Raw genomic sequence first — 16871 nt, 5'->3', positions numbered from 1 at the left:
AATACTTTGCTGTCGATTCATGTTAGGTTATTGTTTTTATTCTGCTGCCTACATGCCCTGTACAGGCTTATCCATGTCAGTGCCTTGGCTGAGACTGCAGGCCCCACAGGGCAGAGGCTGGGCCATACGTATCCCTTTGTACTGCATCCACTCCGAGCCAGACACAATTATGTGCTTCATAAAGGTTTGAGCAGATGACCACAGAGATAAAGGTTATTTATTCTAACTTAAGGAGAAATGAAGCCTCCAGGTAGGGTAATTTTTATGACACGGTGCTGTGCAGGGGAACATGTGCTAGTACCTGGAAAGAGAGCACCGTCTGCATCCTGGCTCTACCTGGCTCCGGAGAAGGTAAATATCCTCTCTTGGTAACAGTTTGTCCACCTATAAAATGGAGATGATACCTACTTCATGGGTCTGTAATGAAAACGGAAAGAAGGGTTTGTCAAACAGTAAACCAAAAGGTGTTATGTATCTGCTATTTAGGAAGAAAGAGAGAAAAATTAATGAAAAACATGTCATCTGAGCTGACCCTGAGGTTTCTCAGGGGAAAACGCCTCCCGTGCTTTCTGCCCCCCAGCGATGGAAACCCTCTTGTTCACTGGCTTCCCTGTGCTGGCTGAAGGCCTGGCACATTACTGGCAAATGGAATACACCAGAGATCTTTGCGATAGCTAGTTGCTAGAATGATAAGTTGGACTTTTACCCACCTTTGCAACAGCTAAAAGAAATAGCCCAAATTAACCCTCAATTCATTTAAGCTGCATTGGGCTACAGTCCATGGGGTGGGTCGCAAAAGCCGGACATGACTTAGAGACTAAACTACCAACAACAACCCATTTCTACTCATTCTGGATGGGACATACATACACACGGTTATCTACACATTCCCCAGTGTTAGGGAGGGATTGTTCAAGCAATAGACCAACTAGCGGACTTTGCTGGTGGTCCAGTGGCTGGGAACCCACCTTGCAATGCAGGGGATGCTGGTTCAATCCCTGGTCGGGGAACTAAGATCCCACATGCCTCAGAGCAACTGAGCCCACGCACCCCAACTAAACAATCTGTTCACCACATGAAGGGTCTCACACGACACAATGAAGAGCTGACACAGCCAAATAAATAAATAAATACAATACAATACAATAAACCGACTAGTGCAGACACTCTGAGGGGCCCAGGCGGGAGAGACTCCGATCAGCAGACAAATTAAGTCACAGTTCTTCCTGGAGTGCTGGGGCTGGTTTTGCACGCAGTGAAGGTCAAGGGTAGGCAGTAGAGTGAGGGAGGGCATTCCAGGTAGTGATAACGGTGGGTTGTTCCAAGCCTAGAGACAAGAGTGAGCCGGCCTTCTGTTACGGACTTGGCAATGGTTGGGGGTGGGGTTGTGTAGGGGAGTCGGAAGAAATTGAATTAGTAAAACCAGCAAGGGGGTGGAGTGAGAAGGCAGGAGTATTGGCCCTTTTTGAAGTGGTCTCTGGATTATCATTTCTTCCCTGGGGGCTACCCCTGCCCTGCCCCTACAATTGAGCTATTAATTCTCTTTGATGGTCAAGCTTTCCCAGAGCACCCTAAAACGAAGTCAGCTGTCCTTGGTCTGAGCTTTCTGGCTCTGCTACTCACAGGGCAATATAGCATCTACTGCCCTGCTCCAATAGGACACAAAGGTATCAAAAACCTAGTATGTGCTAGATGCTTCCAACTGATCCACTCCTCCCCGCAGCCCTGCACTCAGTTCATTATCTCCATCTCAGAGAAAGGCCTTAGAGCAGGGCAGGTAGTTGGCAGCAGGACCTTCAGGCCAGACAGACTGCAATCGCAGCTGCTCTGTCATGTCTTAGCTGTGAGACTTTGGACAAGTCACTTAACTTCTCTGTGCCTCAGAATCCTCTTCAGTCCAATGGGGATGAAAAATACCTGGACAACCAAAGATCGTTAATGCATAAATGTACTAATGTTGCTCAGAAAGGTGCCTGGCACATGGTTCATGCACAAGGGAACGGATGCTCGGAAATTTGCTCAAGACCTTAAAAGCTACACAGCTGGAATTCCATAGAGTGCTTCACTCCCTTGGATTTCCCTAAGTATACTGTCCCCATCTCTCCCTGGTTTAGGTTATAAACCACTCATGGGACATTGGTAGGCCCCCATTTGCCCCTCATCCTCCACGGCACCTAGAGGGTGTATGATACACGAGTGCAGATAAGTGAGTCCAGGTGTTATTATGTGAAACTCGGCTCCTCTGATATCCAGCACAACAGTGTAGGGGGTACACTGGGGCAGCCTGAGGCTAGAGTTTCACCTGCCTCTGATTCACTTTAGTGCCTTTGAGATTTGAGGCAGAGCATCAGTACCAGCAGTGATCCTGGGCAGGGGAAAATATCCCATGCCGGGGAGAAGAAACCCCTGCCCACAGTTCCTTCCTCCCCGCTTCTCATGAGCTCTTTGGCTTTCTTAGCACACTCCCAAGAGGACAGCAGTCCACAAGGCCAATTGAGATAGGTGTGCCTCCTCCTCCTGCACCACCCGCGTCTGGCAATGTGCCTGCCCACCACCAGCCCGGGGGAGGCCTGATTAATCCAGGGCAGGGGCGCCATCTGCCATCCTGCCCCTGACCCCAGCCTGGCCTCCTCCCACCCTTCACTCCACCAGCCATTCAGCTGGGTGAGGGCATTTCCAACCTCCTCCCATCTGGGAGGATGGAGGCATAATTAGTGCACTTCTCCTGGGGAGTGGGAGAGGCAGAGTGGCTCATTAACCCAGTCAGGTGTGCCTCTTCAGTGACTCCACTCCCTCCCTGCCCTCTCCTCTCTGCTCCTGGTTCCCTCTTCGGTCCCCTCACCCCTCTGGCCTCCCCTCTTCATTAACCTTTTTGCTCCTTTTTCTCTTCTGCACCACTCTTGGCTGTACCTCTTCCTCCTCATCTCACTGTTTCTCTTCTTTCTTTGCCTATTTTGCCCCCGGACCTTTCCTTCCTCCCATCCCCCAAGACCATCTTCTCTTGATTCTGGCCTCCCAGCTTCCAGTCTCAGCCAATTTCTCTGGGCCACCTGCCCTTCCTGCTACAGGCTCAACCTCAGAAGCCTTATTTCCTTGCCTCTTTTGTTCTTTGGGGCTTCCCTGGTGGCTCAGCTGGTAAAGAATTCTCCTACAATGAGGGAGACCTGGGTTCGATCCCTGGGTTGAGAAGATCCCCTAGAGGAGGGAGGGCATAGCAACCCACTCCAGTATTCTGCCTGGAGAATTCTATGGACTGTGTAGTCCATGGGGGTCACAAAGAGTTGGACACAACTGAGCGACTTTAACTTCACTTCACTTGTGCTTTTGCTCCATTTCTTTCTTCTGCTTTCTTTTCTTTTCTTTATCTGGCTGCCTCGGGTCTTAGCTGGGGTACTCGGAATCTTTGATCTTCATTGCAGCATGAGGGACCTAGTTCCCTGACTAGGGACCAAACCTGGAACCCCTGCTTTGGGAGTCCAGGGTCTTAGCCATTGAACCACCAAGGAAACCCATGTTTTCTTTCTCGGTCCACTTCTCCTATTTCTCTCTTTCGCCTTTTCTTACTGTGTCCCCTCCATTCTGGCTCTCACTCTCTCCCACTCAGTGCATCCACCACACTGAAAGAAAGGTGCGTTTTGAGGAATTTGTATACGTTCTGTCCTTTTTCTGGTGGGCAGGAGAGAATGGGGGGATTCTTGGGGGAGGACACTCATGACCTGTCTCATCCTAAGTGCTCTGTTCCATTCACAACCCACTAGTGAGTTCCCAACATGAAACACAGTGGCAGGAAAGAGCTTGTGGAGTCAGGACCATGGAGAAGAAACCACGATGGCTTCTCCACCCAGAGGAGGCAGATACAAAGGGGCTTTCTGGAGCAGTTGCCATGGCCGCCTTGGTGACAGGGTATCGGCCAGCCACACCTGGGCTGCCCACAGCTGCTGGGAGGACCGCTTTTTCTTGGTCTTGTTTCCTCAGCTGAGGGCAAGCCATTCCAGCCTTTGAGGAATCACTGTCATAGTTTTCGCCACACCGCCATCTCTCCTAAAAATACAGCTGGTGGTGAGCTGCCTTTATTCTGGGGTCAGGGCGGACCCTGCAGAGCCTTGGAGGGGATACTTGCTTAAGGAAAACATCCGGATTGCAACTGCTATGTCTGTTTCAAGTTTCTCTCTACAAACCCGTATGATCTAAGCACTGGGTCCAAAAGCCTTTCCACACCCATCCTCCAGATCTGCCAGTTCCCTTGCTACTTATTCACAGTATCTTTTCAAAACACGTTGTCTCAGGACTTGCCCGATGGTCCAGTGGCTCAGATTCTGCACTCCCAATGCAGGGGGACCAGGTTCAATCCCTGGCCAGGGAACTAGATCCCACATGCCTCAACTGAAGATCTTGCATGCCACAACTAAGTCTCTTGTGCAGCCAAATAAATAAATATTTTAAAAAGATATATTAAAAAAAAAAATCTGTTGTCTCCATTCTCTCCCCCCCTCCACCCTTTCCCATCTATTTTTTCCAGATGATACTACACAGCATGGATACCTTTTCCAGAACAGTAACTTAATATTCCTCCCCCCTCCCCCATTTTTCAAACAGAGACATTGCACTTCTTCCAGGAAGTCTTCCTGGATTGACTCTTAAAGATGGAAGCTATCTAAGAAATTATTTAATTGCCCTTCAGTTTAGAATTGGTAAAGAACTCACATGCCAATGCAGGAGACAAAAGACATGGGTTTGATCCCTGGATTGGGAAGATCCCCTGGAGGAGGAAATGGCAACCCACCCCAGTATTCTTGCCTGGAGAATCCAATGGACAGAGGAGCCTGGTGGGCTACAGCCCATAGGGTTGAACAGAATCTGATATGACTGAAGAGACTTAATACACACACACAATTTAGAATGAGGACACAGTGCCAGAGCAGTTACATGATTTGCCTGGTGCATACAGTATGGCAATGCAAGGAGAAGACGCCCACGTTTCCCAACTCCTCCTCTTGTGCTCTTCCACTGTCCTGAAGCTGCCGTCCCCTCAGAGAAGGCAGAATAGCTGGCCTGGTCTGCTAGCAGGGGATTTCCATAACTGTCCCTTGTTCTCTATCCCCAAATACCTTTCCCTGTAGTCAGTCTCTGCTCTGTCTGAGATATGTGTTGTTGCTGCTAAGCTGCTAAGTCACTTCAGTCGTGTCCGACTCTGTGCGACCCCATGGATGGCAGCCCACCAGGCTCCGCCGTCCCTGGCATTCTCCAGGCAAGAACACTGGAGGGGGTTGCCATTTCCTTCTCCAATGTATGAAAGTTAAAAGTGAAAGTGAAGTCGCTTAGCCGTGTCTGACTCTTCGCGACCCCATGGACTGCAGCCTACCAGGCTCCTCCGTCCATGGGATTTTCCAGGCAAGAGTACTGGAGTGGGGTGCCACTGCCTTCTCCGATGTGTTGTTGGTCTTAAATAAAAATTGACTCAACTGTGTGCCTTGAAGGCAAGCAACCATACTGTATTTATCTCTGTTTCCTCAGCACCAAACAGTGCCTGGCACTCAATAATTGCTTGACGAACTGAAACTAACTGAAATGAAAACACACTATTGACCCTCTGAAGCAGCGGAGCCCTCACCCTCAGTAAGATGATGGAGGTTTTTGTTGACAAAGATGATAAAGCACAGCCATGTCCATTTGGGGTCAGCCCCCTCCTGTCACTCCCTATCACTCACAAAAGACAATGGGGATGTAAAACAATCACTTAGGGGTACAACTTGCACCTTCTACTGTTTTCTGAGGCCAAAAGAGGAAGGCGTGGACTTCCAGGCCAGGAACTTAGCAATTGCTCGGCCCACTTCATGGCTGCAGGCCAAAGCTGTGGAGAGGAAATTGTGGGAGCCACACAGGGCTCCAAAAAAGAACTCCAGAAGACACCTGTGGACCCTAGCATCATCTAGGGCGGTCACTGCTGGATCCTCCTGGACCAAGTCCTAGGTCTCCCCTCACTTGCACCCGCACTGGGCACACCCGGATTAGAATCCACAGAAGGAAGCAGCAGCCTGGAAACAGGGCCCGCGGCACTTCAGCAGAAGGCTCGCGGATGCTCTCACTTTCTTCAAAGGGTACAGATGTGGACAGGCAGGAGAGGAGCCCGGCGGAGCAGTACTTGCCTGAACACTTGGATCCCCTTCCTCCCTTCCGATCAAGTTATTGGGCAATCGGTGCTGGAAGCTGTGTGGGGAGTTTAAATCTCAGAGCCTGGGATTCTGGCAGCTGGCAAAGCATCTGGGGCAAGTCCTGACTTTTGACTGTTGGGGACAGCCCATCGTTTGCAGAGCTCCCTGGGTGTGTTAAGGTCACATAGTCTAAATTCAGAGGAACTCCTCAGAAGCTATCTCAAAGTTAACAGGGAAACTGAGTTCAAGGAATTTGGGTGGTACTTAGCTGTCATAGAAAGAGCACTGGAATGGGAATCAGCATGTGAGATTTCCAGCCCTGGTTTCAGCAGAATCAGCTTCGTGGCACTGGACTAGCCCCATCCCTTATCTGATCTTCAGTATCCTCATCCACGGACTAGGCACCTCCAGAACTGACATGCCAGAACACATGGAGGTGTTTACCACAAGCTAAATGACTGAACCGACATAATTCTGAGACTCCCTTCCTCCAGATCCTTACAAAGGTTTCCACACTGCTGGCATCCCACTGATCTCATTTGGATGATAATGGCCCCTTCAGCATCCTCCCTGCTTCTGACTTTCCCCACTTCCATTCGCCCAGAGATCTGACTGCAGCTTCTCAAACTTCATTATCTTGACCCACTTCTCAAGAACCCACAATAGCTGCCTATGAGAATCCAGGTGCACAAGGCCTTAATAGCTGCCCACCAAGACCCACCCCCAACGCCCCCGCCCACACACCTGGACTGGATTTCTTTCTTGCCTTGCAATCCGAGCCGTGTCTCTTCCTTCTGCGCCCTGCTCCAGACTTACCTTTTTAAGGAAGGTTGGCCAAACCACACCGTCTATAACCACAGCCAGCATTACGTGCAGTCCCTTCAGTATTTAACGCCTCAGGTTACGTTATATTTATCTGTAGTTTCTTATATATATATATATATCTCCTGGTGAGTAGAGGTATAATTTACCCCTGAAGCCTGACAACGGCACAGAAAGGACTAAAGAAAACTCCCTTCATAAAGACCCCTCTCTCAGTCTTCCCACAGGTAAGGGAAGAAAGTTAAAAACATAATAACTTTATATATAGACATGAAAGCAACAGCTAAAAAGAGCCTCTGCTTTCACCTAGCCCAGCTTCCTCACTAGGGGAGACTGAGACCCAGGGAGGTTAAGCAACTTGTTCAAAGTCACACAGCTCATTCAGTAATCAGGAAGGAGACCAAGACAATGTCTTGTGCACTGCGATCCTTTCGCCAGCTGAACGAAGTATCCAAACCAAGGGGTCATTTTGACACCATGCAGCCAGCTGAACTGTTTGGTGGAGAACCCACACTCAAGAGCAGTGAAAAGTCTGCACTTGCTGCCCAGGAAAGAGATCTGATAACAAAAGGGGACGTGTGGGTCTGAAGAACCAAAAAGGCTCCTTATTTCTGTCCCAAGAAAGACTGCAGCAGCCCTAGAATGAAACCCAGGGTACAACACTTTGGACTGAATTTTTGAGGTTTTGGTGGAGCTACTTCCTTGATGCCAGCCCACTCTGGCCATTTTTAGGTTGCTGCTGAGGGAAGAGTACCAACACTAATTGCCCTGGACAGATCCCAGAATGCACAGCCACTGAGAAGCAAGGCATACAGAGGCCGAGGGTCATGCCCCTGCCCCCTCCACCCCAGTGAGCGCCACTGCCCTCCGCTGGGGTCCCACCATCAGTGCTGGTATAAACACTCGCATCTCAGTTATTGGTACCACTGAGGAAGACCGGTGGTGTGGATAATGAAAAGTCATTTCTTTTTGGCTTTGGAAAGCATGATAATGAATTTTTAGTGGCACCTAATTATGTTCTACTGAAGATAATATTAAAAAAGTGTTTGCATTCTCTGAGCACATATTAAGTGATAGGGAGGAACAGAAGTGGTTAGCTGGAAGAGGAACCAGATTTTGAATTAAAATTTCATTATGGGGACCTGCCAATGACCAGAATATTCATTCAACAGCTGTGTGTGTGTGTGTGTGTGCGTGTGTATGTGTGTGTGTGGACTTGTGCAGGAGGCACTCTGGTGCTGGGGAGAAGAGGGAAATTACAAATAGGAACAAGACACATTCTATCCTCCAGTCTGGTGAGACAGGCAGAGGTAAACAACTCACTATGATTAAGGCAGAATATAACTGCCAAATCAAGAAATTCAAGCAATTTGCTTTAGAAGCTCCCAGGAAAGAACAGATTTTTGGAGGGAGCAGAGAAGACTACTTAAGAGAGAGGCACTAAAAGTACATCTTGGAGGCAAATCCAGATTTCAGAGGGCCTGGGGTGGGAAGAGGGGTCACTGGTCTGAATGAGCATGGAGGCTGAGGAGATGTATGAGCAGTGCAGGGAACAGCGTGAGGAACAGCACTGGTTCTCCCCTCCCCACCCAGTGCTGTGGGAGACCTGACTGATCTCCTCCTTTGAGCAGAACAAAATTCTGCAAACCCCCAAGATCTCTTTCAATGTTCTCCCTGCTCCACCATCATTTATTTCAACAAGATAGTTCTTGCTCATGCCCTACTAAAGCAAGTTCCTTTCCACTAGTTACTCCTTAGAGCTTTAAAAAGAAAATTAAAAAAAAAAAATCACCCTGGGAAAAATTCCTCTCCCAGTCCACAGCAATCTATTTTCAACCTCAGACTTACTCAATCCAGGTCTAGCTTCTCTGGGACTCCCAGACCTGGAACTTTGCTTACAGGAGACTGTTATGTTTGGGACCTCTCTGTTAGCTATCAGCCCCGCTAAATCCTTCTAATTTGCTGCTGCTTTAAAACTGGGGAGGAAAAAAGATGGAGAGGACGCCCTCTCTGCCTCTCTGCCTCTTTCCCTCGCTCTGCGGTTACGCTCAGCAATGATCCTACAAGCCTGGAATTTGAGGAATTTCCTGCCCTGTGCTCCCTGGAAGAGCTGAGAGAGACCTAGCAATTAGGCCTGGAGTTTCCACTCCTGCCTTCCTCCACCCAGATGAAGTACCCTGATTGAAGAGCTTGCTCTAAGGGGGCCACGTGGAGCTCAGTCTGGGACATCTCCGTACCACAGGAACGTCATCCCGAGAGTCACCCCCATTGCCACCGACTCCCTCAGTCCTTCCCAATCACCTAAAGAGTCCCTGCCAAGATGTTCCGCCTCCTTTCCTTGGCCCACCTTAAATTGTAGCCATAATAACACAGGACACATAGAGTTAATTCCTTCCTAAATCCATCCTATTCTTCGGCAACTGTCCCAGGGTAACTCTGCTCCTTTTTTTTTTTTTTTTTTTTTGCTTTCCCCCATCACAGGAGAGGAGTCAGGAGCCACACTTTGCCTCAGCAATTTTTCCTTCCCCTTCCAATCTGCCCCTCCCTGCCCTCCTCTCCCCCTTTTCCCCTTTGCGTGTATGTCATTATGTACTGAATTATTTGATCTGTGCCCTTGTTCAATGTCCTTTTATAGGCTGAAGGTCTTAGCTCTGCTCCCAGGCAGCGTGTCTGTCTCTGGAACTTTCAGAAGGCAAGGGTGGAGGCTCTTGGGCCTCTACTTCTTTGTTCAAGTCAGAGACCTGGGAATGGGATGGGGAAGATGGTCTCAAGTCATTTATGTAAACCTTATGTAACTTCTTTGCTGCAGCAGCCAGAACTGCTGAAGCAAATTTCTCTTCCTAATCATGTTTTGTTCAGGCTAACATTAAAATGGGTTTATATTCCCTTGTCACACATCAATCGATGGCTGGATACCAGGTGCTGGGGCAAAAGCAGCCTGGGATTTAAACACTGGCTACAAATAGTTCTCAAGCTGCCCCATCTACCAGCATCAGCATGGCCTCCTGGGAAGGTAGGCATTTATATGGGATCCTGTCCTCTTTCTGCACTTCGTTTTTGTCTAGGTGTCCAGCTTTATGGTTTCTTCCTCATTCTAGTCTTCTCATTCGTGACACTCCTTCAGTAATGCCCCATGTCACCTTGCTTTCACTGTTCCTCAGTCCAAAGGACATTTCTGAATCTTTAATGCCTGTAAGTCCTGGAGAAGCTATGATCAGTTGGAACTTTGTTTCCCCACCTCCATCTCTTTCCATATAGCACACACCCTCTCAGGTTTCATTCCCAGGTGGGCAGCCGTCTCTCTCCATCCTAGCTGCAGAACAACCCTGCCCTGTGGCCGCCCCCCTGCCCACAGATCTCTCCTAGGGTTTCACGGTGTAAGTTCCCCTGGTCCCCCCCAGCGCCTATACCCTGCTTACTCCCTCCCTGTTCTCGCTCTCAGAAAGTATTAATCCAGGAACAGCAGTGTAGCCCTTTGGAGCCTGAGATTTCAAGGCCTGGATTTTCTTTCCATTCATCCCAACTCTGACTCTTGACAATTCTCAACCAGATGACATTAAAACGGTAGTTTCCATCTTCTCTTTCCTTCCCAATATGCTGAGTTCTTCTCAGCATATTCTAGTAGCCTCAGAAAGAGAAGACTCTCTGGTTAAAAAGGAAATCAAAGCTATTCCAATACTTCAGTGGGAATGCTCACTATCTCCAGATTCCCTTCAACCCTCAAGATATTTGCCTTTTGAGGTTGAGAGTTGCTAGTTGCCAGTTCCCTCCTCCCCCCCTTCACATTCCCTTCAAACAAAGCTTTTCTGTCAGGTTTTTGACCCTGACGAAGATTTTTAACTGGAATCCTTTTTTTTTTTTTCTTTCCCCCCTTTCTAATTCTGAAGGATCTTTTGTCTTTTGAGCAAAAGAACTGAGAGACTGGGAGGGCTGCTGGGGTTTTTTTTTTGTTTTTGTTTTTTCCTCTTGTAAGTAATTGGGAAAGAGGTTTTTGTTTTTTTTTTAAAGAAGAGAAGGTAGAGGAAGAAAACAATACAAAGCTATTTTCTTTCTTAAAATAATTATTTTAATAGAAACAAAAGAGAAAGATCTTGAAAAGTGTGAAAAGAACTTTGAAGAGAAAAGGACCCTGGAACGGTAATAGAAAAGGAGGGAGGGCTGGAGAGGAACCTGAGAAAGAAGAGCTTAAAAGGGACTTAAGCAATGCACACGCAGAAGGGGGAAAGGAGGAATATGACGAGTGACTGGAGGTGCTCATTTCAGGACTGTGAACTCACTGGACAGTTTCTCCAACAGAAAGACCAGAAGCCCACCCTGAGGCCATAAAGAGAACTCTCCTCTCCTGGCATACCGCGTACTTTGCAATGCCCAGCATATAGTAAATGCTCAGTAAATGCAGGGCTGAACAAAACAAGCTGGTTATGGGTGACTGTTTTTTGTTGCTTGCGTCTGTGCTTTCTTCTTCCTCCAGGACTCAATGAAAGGTTGACTGGGAAAAAAAGGGCCAGCCTCACATGATAGAGATCAGGTCGCGCCAAGCTCGGAAGCAGAGGTCACGTTTTGTCAACCTCTCCTTGTCTCACCCTACTACCTTCCCTGGGCTTAGTTCTCACCTCTTCTGGCTGGGCGTCACGCATCCAACGAAACGCTATCAGCTCTCCATTACTCACATATAGGCTTCGCACTCTGGGAATTATCCATGGAAAAATCTTAATCCCAGGCAGGTTGATTCCTTTTGCCACCCAGAATGTCTCGGTTGTCAGTCTTGGTGTGAGCAGGGAATTAGAAACCCATTTAAATAGCCATCCAAGTCAACTCTAATAAGCAAAGTAAATCTGATTATTATCATCATGAGCACCACCATGATGCATCCCAAAGTTAAAAAAATAAAAAAAGCTTAAAAAGAAACAGTGGCTGAGTGTTATCTCTGTCAAGGCTCTCCCGCTACTGGGTCAATTGGGAGTTAACTGTATTTACAGACGGACTTTAATCTGGGGGACTCAGCTCTCCACAGCCTCTGCTCCATCTTTATAGCACCTCTAAAAGGAAGATTACAGACAACTTATATTATTTGTTACTTAAAATAGTAGCTGACATTTCAGTAGCTGCTAGCTTATTGTGTGCCAGGCACTATGCTATACGTTTTATATATTTTAACTCATTTCATTTATTCATTACAAAAAAGACTCGAGGCAGCACACACAGGGTCAATTATGTAAACAATAAATTGGGACTTCCCCGGTGGTCCAGTGGCTAACACTCAGCATTCCCAATGCAGGGGCCCCAGGTTCGATCCCTGGTCAGGGAACTAGATCCCACATGCCGCAACTAAGAGTTCCCACTGATGTCTCTTTACATTTCCAAGTGCCCCCAACTGCAACTAAGATCCGGTGCAGCCAAATAATAAGTAAATATTTCTTTTAAAAAAACAGTAAAATGAAGAGATGACATGAGACACTGCGCAGATGGTGATGCTTAGGCAAATAGGGAAAGAGAGTAAGCACTGGAGAAATAAACTGAGGGACAGGTAAAGTTATATACTAAATATTTGCCACAAGATCCTCAGTCCTCATCAGAGAGGACTGCAAGATTAGCCTTTAGCTTCCAAGCAGCATGTGCAGAGGAAAAAATTCAGAATTAGTGATGCAATTTACAGTACCCGTAAAATAAACACTAACCGGTACCTTAGGAAAAGTACCACTACAGAACTTTCTTCTGTGGATCCCCATACAAGGTTCACTGTGTTGTGTAGAACCATGTCCTGGGTAACGTAACGTCCCTACCATAAATAAAATAAGGAATTGCACAGGGCTGCCCCTTAGAACATTCCTCAGTGCAGGCTGATGGCACAGTGCCAAAGGCTCAGCTCAGTAAAAGCAATTCTTCGAGGGGCCCAAACCATTCATTCTCGGTTTGCCACTCTCTGACCAGCTGGCTTAGTCTAAGGATAAAATTGAGAGTATCTGGAGGAATGGACTGGAGGTGGGTGATAACAGTGGGTGGCAGGGTGGGGGAAGGCTATAGATATAAAACAGGACTCTTGCAACTTAGCTATTTTGGCCTTCAGTTCAGAACTGCATCCCGAGATGAGAGGAAGGAAAGAACATCACAGCCTTCTCTGATATCCAGGATTTCTTGGGAGGCATCTGAAGGTAGGGGGAGGCAGAACTCAAAAGATTATTTCCCTGAGGAGACAGGGCAAGGGTCCAGCCAGTTGTTGTGATGTCTAGGGTGGGAGTGAGGTGACTGAGTGAGACTCATTTAAAATACAAAAAAGTACTTTGGCATTTTCTTTCTTTTTTATTTCTGCCGAGTATACCTAACCCTCAAAATATCAGCTTAGCTTTTGGCCATCTTGAAGCTTGGGGAGATTAAGCCTGCTGGGAAAAAAAATCCTAAGGAGCATTCAAAGAGGAATTAGAGGTAGAATTAAACACAGTTAAACAGCCCCAGCAAAGCTCCCAGACTTCCACCTCTGAAGGAAGAGTCCAGGCGTCCCAGCATTTCAGAGACCCAGAGGGTGACAGTCAGCACAGAGGTCAGCCTGCTTGCGACATCTGCACCCCTTAACCTCGAAGTCCTCCAAGGGAAGAAAGTCCGCAACTTAACTGTCCATCTAGCAATTTAGCATCCACAAGTTCTTCTATCTGACCAAAGCGTTTTTTTCCCTACAAAGACTGTATTTTTCCTAATAGTGGAGGACAGAAAGCTTGTCCAGCCTTGGTCCAGGGAGCTGGCACTGGAGTGAGAGGGGCAGTCCCCAGTTAAAGGGAATAAGGTTGGAAGGAGGGTTGGGGCTCCCTAGCTGCTGCTTGGAAATCCTCTTGGTGAGTGAGGACAAGGATAAAGGCAGGGGAGAAGGAGAGGTAGAGCAAGCTGGCATCTCAGGCCAAGTCCCCTGACAATGGGCAGGAGTCTGGAACCTGCAGCCTGTTACTTAATTATCTCTGAATGGTTTTTGTTCCTGGCTTTAAACATTTACCCCTATTGGGTTTTCACGGCTTCACAAGCTCTCTATCTCCTTTTCTTTGCCGTTGCCATGGCAACGACTCCAGGCGTACAACTGCTCTCTGATTTTAAATAAAAGTTGAGGTTTCTCTCTCTCTCTTCCCTCCCCGCCCCTCCCTCCTTCTCTCTCTTAGGATGGATGAGGTTTCTCTCATCCCCTCCCTTCCTTTCACCTTCCTCTCTGCCCTGCTCTCCCCCCACCCGACTCAGTTTCCTTATCATCACCTCATTCTCTCCTTTCCTCCTTTCACCTGCCTCTCCTCTAAGCCCTCTCCCCTGTCACTGGGCTTCCTAGATGGCCCTAATCCCCTGGTTGCCATGACAGCAAGACAAGGCCCTTTAGGAGAGACAGGGGCAGAGGTCGAAGGATAAGGGAAGTTGGTGGTGGGGGGGGGGGGGAGGTGGTGGCGGCGGGTGGCGGGGAGGTGATCTGTTGGTAATCCCAGGACCAGTGTTACCCAAGATTCTCTGGGGACCACCACCTTCCTCTATGGGCCTCAACTCTTCTAGCAATTAATGGGCAATAGATTCCTTATCTATTCCCCATCCCCTCACCCCCCAGGCACCAAGAAAGGACTTCTTAATCTGTGCAATTGGGAATGGTGGGGGAGGAAGACAGGGAGGTCTGTGGAGGTAAAGCAGTAGTTTTCCAAACTGCTGGGTGGCCTGTGTGTGTGTGTGTGTGTGTGTGTGTGTGTGTGTGTGTGTGTGTTGTGCATGGGGGGCAGGGCAGGGTGAAGGCGGAACTTCTAGTATCTGCTCTGGGGCAGTGAGTCACCTATACTCCTGAGTCTTGGTTTTCATTGGCAACTTTCAAGGGCTGGATTAAATCTTTGATTTTTCTGTACTTTAAGGTGCCCGAGGACATCAGAGAAGTCTCAGCAGCTATAGCTGTTGGGGGTAGGGGCCAGGTTGAGGAGGGGGGTATTTGAGGGAAGTGGGAGGTCAATCAGGTGCCTGAGACCCAAAAGAGCTAGTCCTACGGTCTGGCACCACAGGGGTCTGCTTTTATCTGCTCAAGGCAGAGGTGGGGTAGACCTCCCAGAAATCCTCATCACATGTTTCTAAAGAAAGTCAGGGCCTCCACTCACTCCCCATGAACGGACTGTCCAAGTGGCTGTCTTTGCCAGCTACCCGGTCATTCCCTGGCCCCTCTGTTGGTAAGTTATGGTCTAAGTGGAGACTTAATCATTCCTAAAATGGTCTAGAGATTGAAATATTCTACTTACTCCTCAACAACATAAACCATTCTCTCTTAATTGTATGATACAGGTCAAGGTTAAATACTTGCGTAAAGGGAGAAATAAACAACAATCTGCCATTTTAGAGAAAGCTATGGCTTGGGGGTCAGAAGACTTGATTTCCAGGGCTTCCCTGGTAGCTCAGCTGGCAAAGAATCTACCTGCAATGCAGGAGACCCCGGTTCAATTTCTGAGTTAGGAAGATCCCTTGGAGAAGGGATAGGCTACCCACTCCAGTATTCTTGGGTTTCCCCAGTGGCTGAGATGCTAAAGAATCTGCCTGCAATTCAGGAGACATGGGTTCAATCCATGGGTTGGGAAGAACCCCTGGAGAAGGGAACGGCTACCCATTCATCTTCTGGCCTGGAGAATTTCATGGACAGAGGAGCCTGGAAGGCTACAATCCATGGGGACACAAAGAGTCGGACATGACTGAGCAGCTTTCGCTTTCACTTTTTCTAGGGTGATTTTATCCCGGGGGCACTTGGAAATGTAAAGAGACATCTTTTATTGTCACACCAGTGAATGGAGAGTGTTGCTACTGGCTCTAGTGAGTAGAAGCCAGGGACGCTGCTAGACATCCCACAGTACACAACAGCACCCCCTCTCCCTGCATGCACTCACACATGCAAACACACCAAACATTAGCTGTATCTATCTCAATCAATTCATTTCCCCATTCAGAGCCTCAATGTCCTCGTTCATAGATTAGTATCTTATACTCAATGATTTAGGTCACACACATTTCCTGAGTGCCCATGTCAGGCATCTTTCTAGGCACAGAGGGTGGAGCAGGTGCAAGATCAAGAGAGAAGGTCCCCTTGTCCCCAGAGACTTTTCATTAACTTATCTTCACAACTCGAAATGAAATTGCACAAGGTCACACAGAAAATCGGGAAGGAAGCTGGAATCTGAACCCAGGTCTTCAGACTACAAATCCAAGGGCTCTTCTCATCACTCCATACCACAAAATATTAGGATTCAATTCAGCAATAGGAGCTATCACAAACCACTTAAAGTACCTCAGATACCTCTTCGAAGCATTCTACACGGATTATTTAATTCAATCTTTATCACCACTCTACGAAGCAGATGCTGTTATTCTTCTATACCAAAGTAGAGGGACCTGCACAGGGTCATGATGGCAGCAGGTTCTGGATCTGAACCCAAGCTAACTCCAGATCCTGCCCTTTTGCTCAGAAGCTCAAGCATACTTCCAGGGCATCATCTGTGAGTGCCAAGTCACTTCAGTCATGTCCAACTCTCTTTGCAACACTATGGGCTGTAACCTGCCAGGCTCCTCTGTCCATAGGGATTCTCCAGGCAAGAATACTGGAGTGGGTTGCCATGCCCTCCTCCAGGGGATCTTCCTGACCCAGGGATTGAACCCGTGTCTCTTATGTCTCCTGCATTGACAGGCGGGTTCTTTACCACTAGTACCACCTGGGAAGCTAGTGACTCCTTGTTTTATAGATGAAAAAACCAAGGCTCCAAAATAGCATATCACTTGCCCAAGAAGAGTCAGGATGAAAATCCAGGTCACTCAATCTAAGATCAGCTCAAATATACCCTCGAGCTCTCAATGTCTATAGTCCTGTTGGGGGAAGACAGTGGGAGGTGCATTATAAGAAACAAAGTCGGAAAGGGA

At 48.0% G+C, this 16871-nt stretch overlaps 1 protein-coding gene across 4 annotated transcripts in view; it reads right to left on the bottom strand.

Moving 5' to 3' along the window:
- Nucleotides 1-16871, bottom strand: part of KIRREL1 (kirre like nephrin family adhesion molecule 1) — a 104050-nt gene that overhangs the window by 67746 nt on the left and 19433 nt on the right. The window contains exon 1 of one of the 4 annotated variants that reach the window (XM_060403241.1): nucleotides 302-16871. This exon is cut by the window's right edge and continues 18712 nt beyond it. The exons of the other annotated variants lie outside the window; for them this stretch is intronic. The gene's annotated coding sequence lies outside the window, so the exon portion shown is untranslated. The remainder of the gene's footprint in view (nucleotides 1-301) is intronic. 4 annotated transcript variants of the gene reach the window in all.

The sequence above is a fragment of the Ovis aries genome, chromosome 1, assembly GCF_016772045.2.
Source record: "Ovis aries strain OAR_USU_Benz2616 breed Rambouillet chromosome 1, ARS-UI_Ramb_v3.0, whole genome shotgun sequence".
NCBI classification, from domain to species: Eukaryota; Metazoa; Chordata; class Mammalia; order Artiodactyla; family Bovidae; genus Ovis; species Ovis aries.
The sequence above is the reverse complement of the archived record's forward strand: the minus strand, read 5'-3'. Positions and strand labels throughout refer to the sequence as shown.